The 14,439-nt window shown below is 45.2% G+C and overlaps 1 protein-coding gene across 4 annotated transcripts in view; it reads left to right on the top strand.

The window, feature by feature from the left end:
- Positions 1 to 10,004, top strand: part of rpap2 (RNA polymerase II associated protein 2) — a 115,136-nt gene extending 105,132 nt beyond the window's left edge. For all 4 annotated transcript variants that reach the window (XR_005460292.1, XR_005460293.1, XM_038793823.1 and 1 more), the window contains one exon: positions 9,813 to 10,004. The gene's annotated coding sequence lies outside the window, so the exon portion shown is untranslated. The remainder of the gene's footprint in view (positions 1 to 9,812) is intronic.
- Positions 10,005 to 14,439: the final 4,435 nt, after the last annotated feature.

The following is a 14,439-nucleotide window of genomic DNA, read 5'->3' on the forward strand; positions in this document are numbered from 1 at the left end:
GCAGAGGATTAGCAGAGTTCACCCCAGCCAAAGGGCCTTGGCCTTTTGATCCCTGTCTGTTTCTCTGCCCCGCTCAGTGATCCCCACCCCTCAGGATCACCAGTGATCCTCCTGGTGATGCTGGCAACACTGACGTCCTCTGCCACCACCTCCCAGGATAGTTCAGGATGGCGGGCTTGAGTCTGCGGCCCACCCTGGGGCAGAGAGTATCCTTCCTATCCTTGTTGGCATCGAACAGTGGATCCACCTCTGACTCGCAACCTTGGGGGGGCAGGTCTTCTCTGAACCATCTACGTGGCTGCAGTGAGTATGTGGTAAGTGGAGCACTTAAAAACATCTCCAGCTGCCCAGCTCTTTAGCACTAACTTGCAGTTTAAAGTTTAGCACAGTTTAAAATTCAATAAAGGCAAACCAAAGGATTGATTAAGAAGGGGAAAATATAATATGAAAGTAAGCTAACAGGGAAAAGAAATCTGAATGTAAAAGTTTCTATAGATATGTAAAGAGAAAAAGATTGATTAAAAACTAATGTAGGCCCCTTACAGTCAGAAATAGGGGAATTCATAACGGGGAATAAAGAAATGGCTGAGGAACGAAATTCATACTTTGCTTTCGTCTTCAAAGGAAGACACGAATAATGTACCGGAAGTTCTAAGAAACACAAGTTTCAGTGAGGAGCCGAAAGAAATTAGTATTAGTAAAGAAATGGTTTTGAAGAAATTAATGGGATTGAAGGCAGACAAATTGCCTGGGCCTAATAATCTTCATCCCAGAGTATTTAAGGAAGTGGCCCTAGAAATAGTAGATCCATTGGTCATTTTTCCAAATTCTTTGGCCTCTGGAATGGTTCCTCCAGATTAGAGGGTACCTAATATAACTCCACTATTCAAAAAGGGAGGTAGAGAGAAAACAGGGAACTTTCGACCAGTGAGCCTGACGTTGGTAGCAGGGAAATTGCAAGAGTTTGTCAAGGATTTCATAGCACAGCAATTGGAAAGCAGTGGTATAATTAGACAGAGTCAGCATGCATTTATGAAAGATAAATCATGCTTGACAAATCTACTAAAATTCTTTAAAGATGTAACTAGTAGAGTTGACCAGGGAGAACTGGCGGATGTGGTTTATTTAGACTTTCAGAAGGCTTTTGATAAAGTTTCACACCGCAGATTACTATGTAAAGTTAAAGTGCATGGGATTGCGGGTATGTCTTGATGGAATGAAAGTTGGTTAGCAGACAGGAAGCAAAACGTTGGAATATATGGATCTTTTTCCGATTGGCAGCCAGTGGGATACCGCAGGGATCTGTGCTAGGACCCCAACTGTTCACATTATATATAATGATTTGGACGAGAGAACTAAATGTATTATCTCCAAATTTGTAGATTATACAATGTTGGGTGGGAGGGTGAGCTGTGAGGAGGATGCAAAGAAACTACAGCAGGATTTGGACGGGATGAGTGAGTGGGCATATGCATGGCAGATGCAGTATAATGTGGATAAATGTGAGGTTATCCACATTGGTAGCAAAAATAGGACGGCAGATTATTATTTGAATGGGTGCAAATTGAGAGAGGCGGATACTCAGTGAGACCTTGGTGTCTTTGGACATCAATCGCTGAAGGTAGGTGTGCAAGTACAGCAGGCAGTAAAGAAGGCAAATGATGGCCTTAACAGTGAAAGGATTTGAGTGTAGGAATAGGGATGTGTTACTGCAATTGTATAGGGAATTGGTGAAGCCACATCTGGAGGATTGTGTGCAGTTTTGGTGTCCTTATCTGAGGAAGGATGTTCTTGCTATGGAGGGAGTGCAGCAAAGGGAGGGACGGTGGCACAGTGGTTAGCACTGCTGCCTCTGAGCGCCAGGGACTTTGGTTCGATTCCGATCTCGGGTCTGTGTGGCGTTTACACTTTCCCCATGGATTTGGACACATGCACAGTCCAGAAATGTGCATGTCAGGTGGATTGGCCATGCTAAATTGCCCCTTAGGGTGAAATTTCAAGAATAGGGTGGGGGATTGGGCCTAGGTAGGGTGGTCTTTCGAAGGGTCGGTGCAGACCTGATGGGTCGAATGGTCTCCTTCTGCATTGTAGGGATTCTATGATTACCGGACTGATTCCTGCGATGGCAGGACTGTCCTATGAGGAGATTCTAAATCGGTTAGGATTATATGGGTGACACGGTAGCACAGTGGTTTGCACTGTTGCCTCACAGCACCAGGGACCCAGATTTGATTTCGGCTTGGATCACTGTCTGTACGGAGTCTGCATGTTTTCCCAGTGTCTATGTGGGTCTCCTCCGGTTTCCTCCCACAAGTCCCCAAAAACATGCTTGTTGGGTGAATTGGACATTCTGAATAAAAGCAAATTACTGCAGATGCTGGAATCTGAAACGAAAGGGAAAATGCTGGAAAATCTCAGCAAGTCTGGCAGCATCTGTAGGGAGAGAAAAGAGCTAACGTTTCGAGTCCGATGACTCTTTGTCAAAGCTGTGACAAAGAGTCATCTGACTCAAAACGTTAGCTCTTTTCTCTCCCTACAGATGCTGCAGACTTGCTGAGACCTTCCAGCATTTCAGCATTTTCCCTGGATGTTCTGAATTCTCCCTCCGTGTACCCAAACGGGCGTCGTAGTAACTTCATTACAGCGTTAATGTAAGCCTGCTTGTGACACTAATAAAGATTATTAAAATATTCATAGGCGTTTAGAAGAATGAGAGGGGTTCTCATAGAAACTGATAAAATTCAAACAGGATTGGGCAGGATAGATTCAAAAAGAATGTTCCTGATGATGGGGGAGTCCAGAACTAGGGGTCGTAGTTTGGGAATGAGGGGCAAACCTTTTAGGATTGAGCAGAGGATAAATGTCTTCACCCAGAGAGAGGTGAATCTGTGGAGTTCACTACCACAGAAAGTTGAGGCCAAAACGTTGTGTAATTTCAAGAAGGAATTAGATATAACTCTTGGGGCTAAAGGGATGAGGGATATGGGGGGAAAGCGGGCTCGGTATTGAACATGATGATCAGCCAGGAGGATAATGAATGGCGGAGCAGGCTCGAAGGGCCAAATGGCCTTCTGCTTCTATTTTCCACATATGTTTCTATGTCATTCCAGCTCCAGCGGTTACAAAACACAAATCACTGCTATTCAGTCCCAGCGGGTATACTTAGTCTCCCAAACGGAGAATCCTGGCCAGAATATAGCAATTGTGGTTTTCCCATGTACAAGTCATTGTTTTATATGGGAATAGGATCTCAGTTGTAACAAGGGATGGAATTCTGCACAATTCCTCCCTATCTTTGACTGCCAAATGCATGAAACGTGATAGAGCCAGAAGAGTTGGTGAACCCCAGCTGCTGTGGTTGGTCAGCCATGCCTTACTTGCAGTAGCCACACTTAGTTTGGATAGTTCTCATTTAAGATTCCTACCTGGAATAGTTCAAAATTTCATCAAGAGGAATGCACAATGAAAAAACTTCACCAGTTTTGTGAGTTAAATGGCAGATTTTCTGTTACATTGATGGGTAATGGTCAGCTCTTAAGGTGCTTTTGTTTATACTGTGAGGACGATCACCATTTAGGTAAAGCTAATATCAACAGCGCTACTTTGTGGTGCAACTTTTGTTGCATTCTCCCCTGGCTACTGTATAATTTACTGCTATGCTCATTTAATCTGAGGGAGAGTTTTGTACAATTGGCACTGATAGAATTGTTTCAACTGAAAATTAATTATTTGCTATGAACTGATGTCAGCCTACTTTTTGTCCTTTTGAGGTAGGATCTTGTACTTACAATTCTCTGGACGAGGTATAAATTATTATAAAGCATTTATCATTCTTCAGTTAAATGGATTGTCTGCATACCACACTTTATCTCATTCACTTGTTACTTTATGTATAATATTTAATTTGCATTTTATTATGTTTTCATATAGCAAACATAAGAACTAGGAGCAGGAGTAGGCCATCTGGCCCCTCAAGCCTGCTCCGCCATTCAATGAGATCATGGCTGATCTTTTTTGGACTCAGCTCCACTTTCCGGCCCGAACACATAACCCTTAATCCCTTTATTCTTCAAAAAACTATCTATTTTTATCTTTAAAACATTTAATGAAGGAGCCTCAACTGCTTCACTGGGCAAGGAATTCCATAGATTCACAACCCTTTGGGTGAAAAAGTTCCTCCTAAACTCAGTCCTAAACCTACTTGCCCTTATTTTGAGGCTATGCCCCCCAGTTCTGCTTTCACCCGCCAGTGAAAACAACCTGCCCACATCTATCCTATCTATTCCCTTCATAATTTTATATGTTTCTATAAGATCCCCCCGCATCCTTCTAAATTTCAACGAGTACAGTCCCAGTCTACTCAACCTGTCCTTGTAATCCAACCCCTTCAGCTCTGGGATTAACCTAGTGAATCTCCTCTGCACACCTCCAATGCCAGTACGTCCTTTCTCAAGTAAGGAGACCAAAACTGAACACAATACTCCAGGTGTGGCCTCACTAACACCATATACAATTGCAGCATAACCTCCCTAGTCTTAAACTCCATTCCTCTAGCAATGAAGGACAAAACTCCATTTGCCTTCTTAATCACTATTGCACCTATAAACCCATTTTTTGCGACTCATGCACTAGCACACCCAGGTCTCTGCACAGTGGCATGTTTTAATATTTTATCATTTAAATAATAATCCCTTTTGCTATTATTCCTACCAAAATGGATAACCTCACATTTGTCAACATTGTATTCCATCTACCAGATCCTAGCCCATTCACTTAACCTATCCAAATCCCTCTACAGACTTCTGGTATTCTCTGCACTTTTTGCTTTACCACTCATCTTAGTGTCGTCTGCAAACTTGGACACATTGCACTTGGTCCCCAACTCCAAATCATCTATGTAAATTGTGAACAATTGTGGGACCAACACTGATCCCTGAGGGACACCACCAGCTACTGATTGCCAACCAGAGAAACACCCATCAATCCCCACTCTGCTTTCTATTAATTAACCAATCCTCTATCCATGCTACTACTTTACCCTTAATGACATGCATCTTTATCTGATGCAGCAACCTTTTGTGTGGCACCTTATCAAAAGCGTTCTGGAAATCCAGATATACCACATCCATTGGCTCCCCGTTATCTACTGCACTGGTAATGTCCTCAAAAAATTCCACTAAATTAGTTTGACACAACCTGCCTTTATGAACCCATGCTGCATCTGCCCAATGGGACAATTTCCATCCAGATGCCTCTCTATTTCTTCCTTGATGATATATTCCAGCATCTTCCCTACTACCGAAGTTAAGCTAACTGGCCTATAATTACATGCTTTCTGCCTACCTCCTTTTTTAACAGTGGTGTCACGTTTGCTAATTTCCAATCCGCCAGGATCACCACAGAGTCTAGTGAATTTTGGTAAATTCTCACTAATGCATTTGCAATTTCCCTAGCCATCTCTTTTAGCACTCTGGGAGGCATTCCATCAGGGCCAGGAGACTTGTCTACCTTTAGCCCCATTAGCTTGCCCATCACTACTTCCTTAGTGATAACAATCATCTCAAGGTCCTCACCCGTCATAGCCTCATTTCCATCAGTCACTGGCATGTTATTTGTGTCTTCCATTGTGAAGAACGACCCAAAAAACCTCAGCCATTTCCTCGTCTCCCATTATTAAATCTCCCTTCTCATCCTCTAGAGGACCAATACTTACCTTAGCCACTCTTTTTTTTGTTTCATATATTTGTAGAAATTTTTACTATCTGTTTTATATTCTGAGCAAGTTTACTCTCATAATCTATCTTACTCTTCTTTATAGCTTATTTAGTAGCTTTCTGTTGCCCCCTAAAGATTTCCCAGTCCTCTAGTATCCCACTAATCTTTGCCACTTTGTATGCTTTTTCCTTCAATTTGATACTCTCCCTTATTTCCTTAGATATCCACAGTCGATTTTCCCTCTTTCTACCGTCCTTCCTTTTTGTTGGTATAAAACTTTGCTGAGCACTGTGAAAAATCGCTTGGAAGGTTCTCCACTTTTCCTCAACTGTTTCACCATAAAGTCTTTGCTCCCAGTCTATCTTAGCTAGCTCTCCTCTCATCCCATTGTAATCTCCTTTGTTTAAGCACAAAACACTAGTGTTTGATTTTACTTTCTCACCCTCCATCTGTATTTTAAATTACACCATATTATGATCACTCCTTCCGAGAGGATCCCTAACTATGAGATCATTAATCAATCCTGTCTCATTACACAGAACCAGATCTAGGACCGCTTGTTCCCTTGTAGGTTCCATTACATACTGTTCTTGGAAACTAGCGCGGATACATTCTATAAACTCTTCCTTGAGGCTGCCTTGACCGACCTGGTTAAACCAATCGACATGTAGATTAAAATCCCCCATGATAACTGCTGTACCATTTCTACATGCATCAGTTATTACTTTGTTTATTGCCTGCCCCACCACAATGTTACTATTTGGTGGCCTATAGACTACTCCTATCAGTGACTTTTTCGCCTTACTATTCCTGGTTTCCACCCAAATGGATTCAACCTTATCCTCCATAGCACCAATGTCATCCCTTACTATTGCCCGGATGTCATCCTTAAATAACAGAGCGACACCACCTCTTTTACCATCCACTCTGTCCTTCCGAATAGTTTGATACCCTTGGATATTTAACTCCCAGTCGTGACTATCCTTTAGCCATGTTTCACTATCATGGCCACTAAATCAGTCATTCACAATAATTTGATCCATCAACTCATTTACCTTTTTCCGAATTCTACGAACATTCAGGTAAAGTACACTTATGTTAGCCTCTGTTTTTTCATAGATTTTACAGTGCAGAAGGAGGCCATTCGGCCCATCGAGTCTGCACCGGCTCTTGGAAAGAGCACCCTATCCAAGGTCAACACCTCCACCCCATCCCCATAACCCAGTAACCCCACCCAACACTAAGGGCAATTTATCATGGCCAATCCACCTAACCTGCACATCTTCGGACTGTGGGAGGAAACCGGAGCACCCGGAGGAAACCCACGCACGCACGGGGAGAACGTGCAGACTCCGCACAGACAGTGACCCAAGCCGGAATCGAACCTGGGACCCTGGAGCTGTGAAGCGATTGTGCTATCCACAATGCTACCGTGCTGAATCTTAACACCTTGATCAGTAACCTCTCCTAAGTTATTTTTCCTCTTAACTTTTCTCCTAATTTTCCTTGCCGTTGAACCCAAATCTTCATGTAACAACCTGCCGTGTCGCTTTCCATTTATGTTTTTACTTCCCGTTTTATTCCTTTTAGTATTACTGGGCCTATTCACTGAGGTCCCCTCAGTCACTGTACCTTGTACTGTCGCCCTTTTTGATTTTTGATTATGGCTTCTCTGCCTTACACGTTCCCCCTTACTGCCTTTTGTTTCTGCCTCTGTTTTACTACCTTCCGACTTCCTGCATCGGTTCCCATCCCCCTGCCACATTAATTTAAACACTCCCCAACCGCTCTGCCAAATAGCCCACCTAGGACATCAGTTCCAGTCCTGCCCAGGTGTAACCCATCCAGTTTGTACAGGTCCCACCTCCCCCCCCCCCCCCCCCCCCCCCCCCCCAGAACCGGTCCCAATGCCCCAGGAATCTGAAACCCTGCCCCTGACACCATCCCATCAGCCACGTATTCATCCTATATATCCTGTCATTTCTACTCTGACTAGCATGTGGCACCGGTCGTAATCCTGAGTTCACGACCTTCGAGGTCCGATTTCTTAACTTCCTTCCTCGCTCCCTGTATTCTGCTTTTAGGTTTAAAAAAAAAAGGGATGAGGTCCTATGTCGTTTGTACTGATGTGTACCACGACCACTGGCTGTTCACCCTCCCCCTCCAGAATGTCCTATACCTGCTCCAAGACATCCTTGGCCCTAGCACCAGGGAGGCAACATACCATCCTGGAGTCTCGTTTGAAGCCACAAAAACGCGTGTCTATTCCCCTTACTATTGCACTGTCACAATTATCACCCCTCTACTCTGCAGCAGAACCAACCGTGGTGCCACGAGTTTGGCTGTTCCTGTTTTCCCCTCAGAGGCCATTCCCCTCAACACTGTCCAAAGTGGTATATCTATTCTGCAGGGAATGGCCGCAGGAGATTCCTGCACTATCTGCCTCACTCTCTTGCTCTGTCTGGTGGTCACCCATTCCCTTCCTGCCTGTAGAGTCTGAGCCTGCAATGTGACCACCTCTCTATACGTGCTATTCACAATGCTCTCCGACTCGCGGATGATCTACAGTGTCTCCAGCCGCCGCTCCAGCTCTGAAACTCGAGCTTCCAGGAGCTGTAACTGGAGACACTTCCTGCACACATGCTGACCCTGGGGACCGGAAATGTCCCCAGCCTGCCACATCTGCTCCCGGAAGGTAAGAACTAGGAATAGGCAATTTAGCCCCTCGAACCTGCTCTGCCATTCAATACAATCACGGTTGATCTCTCTCAGCCTCAACTCCACTTTCCTGCCCATTCTCCATAACCCTTCAACCCATTACTAATTCAAATTCTGTCAATCTCCTCTTTAAACTTACTGAATGACCCTGCATCCCAGGTAGTGAATTTCACAGATTCACAACCCTTTGAGAGAAGTAATTTCTTCTCATCTCTGTTTTACATCTGCCACCCCTTATCATAAAACTGTGACCTCTCATTGCAGATTTCCCCACAAGGGGAAGCATCTGCTCTACATCTACTTTGTCAATACTTTTAAATCATTTTGCATACCTCAATAGATCTCCTCTCATTCTTCTAAACCCGAGAGTATAGGTCTAAACTCCTCAATCTCTCTTAATAAGACAAACCCCTCATCTCTGAAATCAATCTAGGAACTTTACTGAACTGCCTCTAATGCAACTACATACCTCCTCAAATAAGGGAACCAAAACTGTACACTGTACTCCAGGTAGCACTCCTAGTATTTGGATGGTGCAGTGGTTAGCCCTGTTGCCTCGGAGCCAGGGACCTGGGTTCAATCCTGACCTTGGGTGACTGTGTGAAGTTTGTATGTTCTCTCCGTGTCTGCATGGGTTTCCTCCGGGTGCTCTGGTTTCGATCTGTCCAAAGATGTACAGGTTAGGTCAATCAGCCATGATAAATTGCCCCTTAGTGTCCAAAAAAGGTTAGGTGGGGTTATGGAGATAGGTTGAGGGTGTGAGCTTGGGAGGTCGGTGCAGACTCGATGGACAAAATGGCCTCCTTCTGCATGGTAGGGATTCTATGAAAGGGGCGGTCTCACCAATGTCTTGTACAGTTGTAGCAAAACTTCCCTACTTTCTTTATTCCTATAAAGGCCAAAATTCCATTTGCCTTCCTTATTACCTGTTGTACCTGCATGCTAGTTTTCTGCGATTCTTGAACCAGGACACCCAGATCCCTCTGCACTGATGTATTCTGAAGTTTCCCTCCATTTAGCTAATGAGCTGAATTTCCATTTTTCCGACCAAAATGGATAACCTCACACTTATCCACCTTGAACTTTAACTACTAAGTTTTGGCCCATTCACCTAACTCCATATCCATTTGTAAATTTTTTATTTCCTCATTGTAATTTACTATCCCACCTTTTTTGGTGTCATCTGTAAATTTGGCTATAATACCTTATATCCCTACATTCAAGACACTAATATATGTTATAGTATTGGAATATTCCTGTGGCAATACAATACATTAATGTTGGATGTTGTTTAGAATTATTTGACTGGCAATTGCTATTTTCGTAGCATGTTTGGTCAGGTGATTCAAGTTTAATTGTGCTCCTTGGTTTTATCCTAGATTTACAAGAAGATTGATCCTATTTGATCCAGTGGATCCCAGATTCCATCACTGTAATAGACCAGCAAGAATTGTCTCTTGCAAAGAATCAACAACATATGATGTATTTCTATGATGCAGAGATTAACTTCACCAAACTGGCTATGATTAAGATACATTTTTCAACATAAATCTAAATCATGTTGGAACACACTACCTGCTTTTTGTGATTATTTTAACCAATTTAATTTGTTTATTGATGGGAAAAGTAACAACAGTAATGTAAGAGGCTAGTAGGTAAGGTAAACATCTGACAGTTCAGAAATTTTAAGATTTTATACCACTTAACACACAACCATCTTCAAGTCTCAGTTGTGATGCGGGTTGTCAGCTCTGGATTGGTATAGGTTTTCAACCTCAAAGGAGCAAAATGCCAACCAGACACATCTCAACTGGTAAAGTGAAGGTTACCAGCTACATTAGCAGTCATGAGAATGCATGTATTGAATGTCTCAGCAATGTAAAGTTTTCTCCCCATTTGTAAATCACAATACTTTCCCTCATATCTCGGAAAACCTGGGACTCCCTAACTCCAGATGGACTGCAGAGGTTCAAGGCGGCAGCTCACCCACTACTTTCTCGAGGGCAATTAGGGATAGGCAACAATTTCAATTGCTGGCCTTCCCAACAGTGCTCATAATGAAATAAGAGCTAGCTCCATTTGTGTTCTGACCTTAAGACAATAGCGTCTCTTAGGCAAACTCAATGTGAGAGCGATCGCTTAAGTGTTGAACATAGTTGGTTAACTTAATTGTCTGTCGATTAATAATTGGGACAGCCTGAATAAAGCCCCATTCATTCAGTCAAGGCCAAAACAAATCTCAGGAATCCATCGAAACTGCCTGGGAATTCTCATGATTTATGACTAGTGTACTTAAAATCAATAAGACCATAAGATATAGAAGCAGAATTAGGCCACTTGGCCCATCGCGTCTGCTCCGCCATCCAATCATGGCTGATATTTTTCTCATCCCCATTCTCCTGCCTTCTTCCCATAACCCCTGATCCCCTTATCAATCAAGAACCTATCTATCTCTGTCTTAAAGACACGCAGTGATTTGGCCTCCACAACCTTCTGCGGCAAAGAGTTCAACAGATTCGTCACCCTCTAGCTGAAGAAATTCCTCCTCATCTCTGTTTTAAAGGATTGTCCCTTTAGTCTGAGATTGTGTCCTCTGGTTCTAGTTTTTCCAACTAGTAGAAACATCCCCTCCAGGTCCACTCTATCCAGGCCTCGCAGTATCCTGTAAATTTCAATAAGATCCCCCCTCATCCTTCTAAACGAGTACAGACCCAGAGTCCTCAACCATTCCTCATACGACAAGCTGTTCATTCCAGGGGTCTTTCCAAGGCCGGCACATCTTTCCTTAGATACGGGGCCCAAAACAGCTCTCAATACTCCAAATGGGGTCTGACCAGAGCCTTATACAGCCTCAGAAGTTCAGCCCTGATCTTGTATTCTAGCCCTCTTGACATGAATGCTAACATTGCATTTGCCTTCCGAACTGCCGACTGAACCTGCATGTTAACCTTAAGAGAATCTTAAAATCAAGTATTAATTATGTGTGATTATAAAACATTACAAATTTCATGGAGGTGTGTTTGTTCAGATGCTGGATCTTTTGCTTGACCGTTTCTTTGTTCAACTTGGGTTTTTTTTTTCCTCTGTTGGGCAATTGTGTTGGGATTGTTTTTCATTTGAATATGTACGTATGAGCTGGGTGGGGAGGGAACAGTAGGTGGGAGAATGTCTGGCGCCAGGGCTGAGGGCCACCAAGCTAGCTGGGAGAGCTAGCTGACGGAAGCGTAGTGGGGGGTGAGCAGATGTTAGGCTTATCAAAGGGGTTGATTTATTTTGTGCTGTTACTGGGGGGAGGGGGGGAATGTTCTGCTGACGAGGGAGGGACTTTTGCTTAGGGACAGAAAGGAGGTCGTGGGCGGAGGCTGCCTGAGGTCGGGCCGGTGGACGCATGGGACGCGGGCTGGTGACTGGCCCAAGAGAGGGGATGGCTGATCGGCGAAGGGGGGGGGGGCGATGAGCCCCCCCCAACTAGACTGATCACCTGGAATGTAAGAGGGCTCAATGGGCCGGTCAAGAGGACACGCGTGTTCGCGCATTTGAGAGAACTGAAGGCAGACATGGTAATGCTGCAGGAGACGAACCTTAGAATAGCTGACGAGATTAAATTAAGGAAAGGTTGGGTCGGACAGGTTTTTCTCGAGACTGGACTCGAAGACTAGAGGGGTCGGGATCCTGATCAACAAGCGAGTGGTGTTTGAGGCGGCGGGAGGAATAGTTTCGGATGTGGGAGGCGGGTACATTATGGTCAGTGGGAAATTGGGTGGTGTGCAGGTGGTACTAGTAAATGTATATGCGCCAAACTGGGACAATGTGGAGTTTATAAAGAGGTTGCTGGGGAAAATGCTGGATTCGCATAAGTTGGTCATGGGAGGGGACTTCAACACAGTTATTGACCCTGGTTTAGACCGGTCAAGCTCAAATACGGGCAGGGTGCCAGCAATGGCTAAGGAGCTAAAAGGGTTCATGGAGCACATGGGTGGGGGGCGGAGGGGTGGACCCATGGAGATTTGTGCAGCCAAGAGTGAAGGAGTTCTCCTTCTACTCACACATGCATAAAATGTACTCCAGGATTGATTTCTTTATTCTGAGCAGGGCTCCACCGACAGGGCTGGTGGACAGGGGTACTTGCCGATCACAATCTCAGACCATGCCCCACACTGGGTTGACCTACAGGTTAGTAAAGACAGTAACCAGCGCCCGAACTGGAGATTCGACGTGGGACTTTTAGCGGACGAAGAGGTGTGCCGGTGGTTGAGGAAATGTATTCAGAACTACCTGGAGGTCAGTGACACAGGGGAAATTTCGGCAGTGGTGGTCTGGGAGGCGTTTAAGGCGCTAGAGGGGAGCTGATCTCGATATGGGCCCACAGGGAGAAGGTAGACAGGGCAGAGACGGACCGACTGGTAAAGGAGATACTACAGGTCGACAGGAGGTATACGGAGACGCCAGAGGCAGGGCTTTTAAGGGAACGGCGGAGGCTACAGGCGGAGTTGGGCTTGTTAACCACAGGAACGGCGGTAGAGCAGCTGAGAAAGGCGCGGGGGGCGATTTATGAGCATGGAGAGAAGGCCAGCAGAATGCTTGCACAGCAGCTTAGAAAGAGGGAGACAGCCAGGGAGATAGGGAAAGTAAAGGATGGAGACGGGAACCTGGTGGGAGACTCAGCAGAATTGATGAGATACCCTCAATTACGACACAGGAGAGAAGATAGGTAATTCAAAGGCTTTAATCATCTGAGAACTGAACAGCAGCCGAGAAGTCTGCCCATCACATGCTGCCGAGTGAGCCTCATCTTATACACTGTTTCCTGGGGGCGGAGCCAGAGGCGGAGTCCCCGAGGGTTCCAAGCCCGGTCTCAAAGGGCCAACGCATTAACGGTAAGGTACCGTTACAGCAGCTACTGATACCATTCATCACAGTTGAATAAGGCGTTTAAGGCCCCGACGATGTCACAGGCCATGATCTCACTGATCCTGAAGCGAGACAAGGATCCAGAGCTGTGTGGGTCCTACAGGCCGGTATCCCTATTGAATGTGGACGCCAAACTGCTGGCCAAAATTTTGTCCTCTAGGATGGAAGACTGTGTTCCGGGGAGGACCAGATGGGGTTCGTTAAGGGAAGGCAGTTGGTGGCCAATGTAAGAAGGTTGCTAAATGCGATCATGATGCCTCCAGACGGTAGGGAGGTGGAGGTAGTGGTCGCAATGGACGCAGAGAAGGCTTTTGATCGAGTAGAATAGGAATATCTGTGGGAGGTAATGGGATGGTTCGGATTTGGGCGATGCTTTATTGACTCAGGTTGCCGTATCAGGCTCCTGTGGCGCGCGTACGGACGAATAGGACAACATCGGACTATTTTAGGCTACATCGGGGGATGAGACAGGAATGCCCCTCTCCCCACTGTTGTTCGCTTTAGCTATAGAGCCGTTGGCAATTGCACTAAGAGCCTCAAATAACAAAGAAATGTACAGCACAGGAACAGGCCCTTCGGCCCTCCAAGCCCGTGCCAACCATGCTGCCCGTCTAAACTAAAATCTTCTACACTTCCTGGGTCCGTATCCCTCTATTCCCATCCTATTCATGTATTTGTCAAGATGTCCCTTAAATGTCACTATCGTCCCTGCTTCCACCACCTCCTCCGGCAACGAGTTCCAGGCGCCCACTAACCTCTGTGTAAAAAATACTTGCCTCGTACATCTCCTCTAAACCTTGCCCCTCGCACCTTAAATCTATGCCCCCTAGTAATTGACCCCTCTACCCTGGGGAAAAGTCTCTGACTATCCACTCTGTCTATGCCACTCATAATTTTGTAGACCTCTATCAGGTCGCCCCTCAACCTCCGTCGTTCCAGTGAGAACAAACCAAGTTTATTCAACCGCTCCTCATAGCTAATGCCCTCCATACCAGGAAACATCCTGGTAAATCTCTTCTGCACCCTCTCTAAAGCCTCTACATCCTTCTGGTAGTGTGGCGACCAGAATTGAACATAACATGACTTGCCAATTCT

The sequence above is a fragment of the Scyliorhinus canicula genome, chromosome 4 (genome assembly GCF_902713615.1).
Source record: "Scyliorhinus canicula chromosome 4, sScyCan1.1, whole genome shotgun sequence".
NCBI classification, from domain to species: Eukaryota; Metazoa; Chordata; class Chondrichthyes; order Carcharhiniformes; family Scyliorhinidae; genus Scyliorhinus; species Scyliorhinus canicula.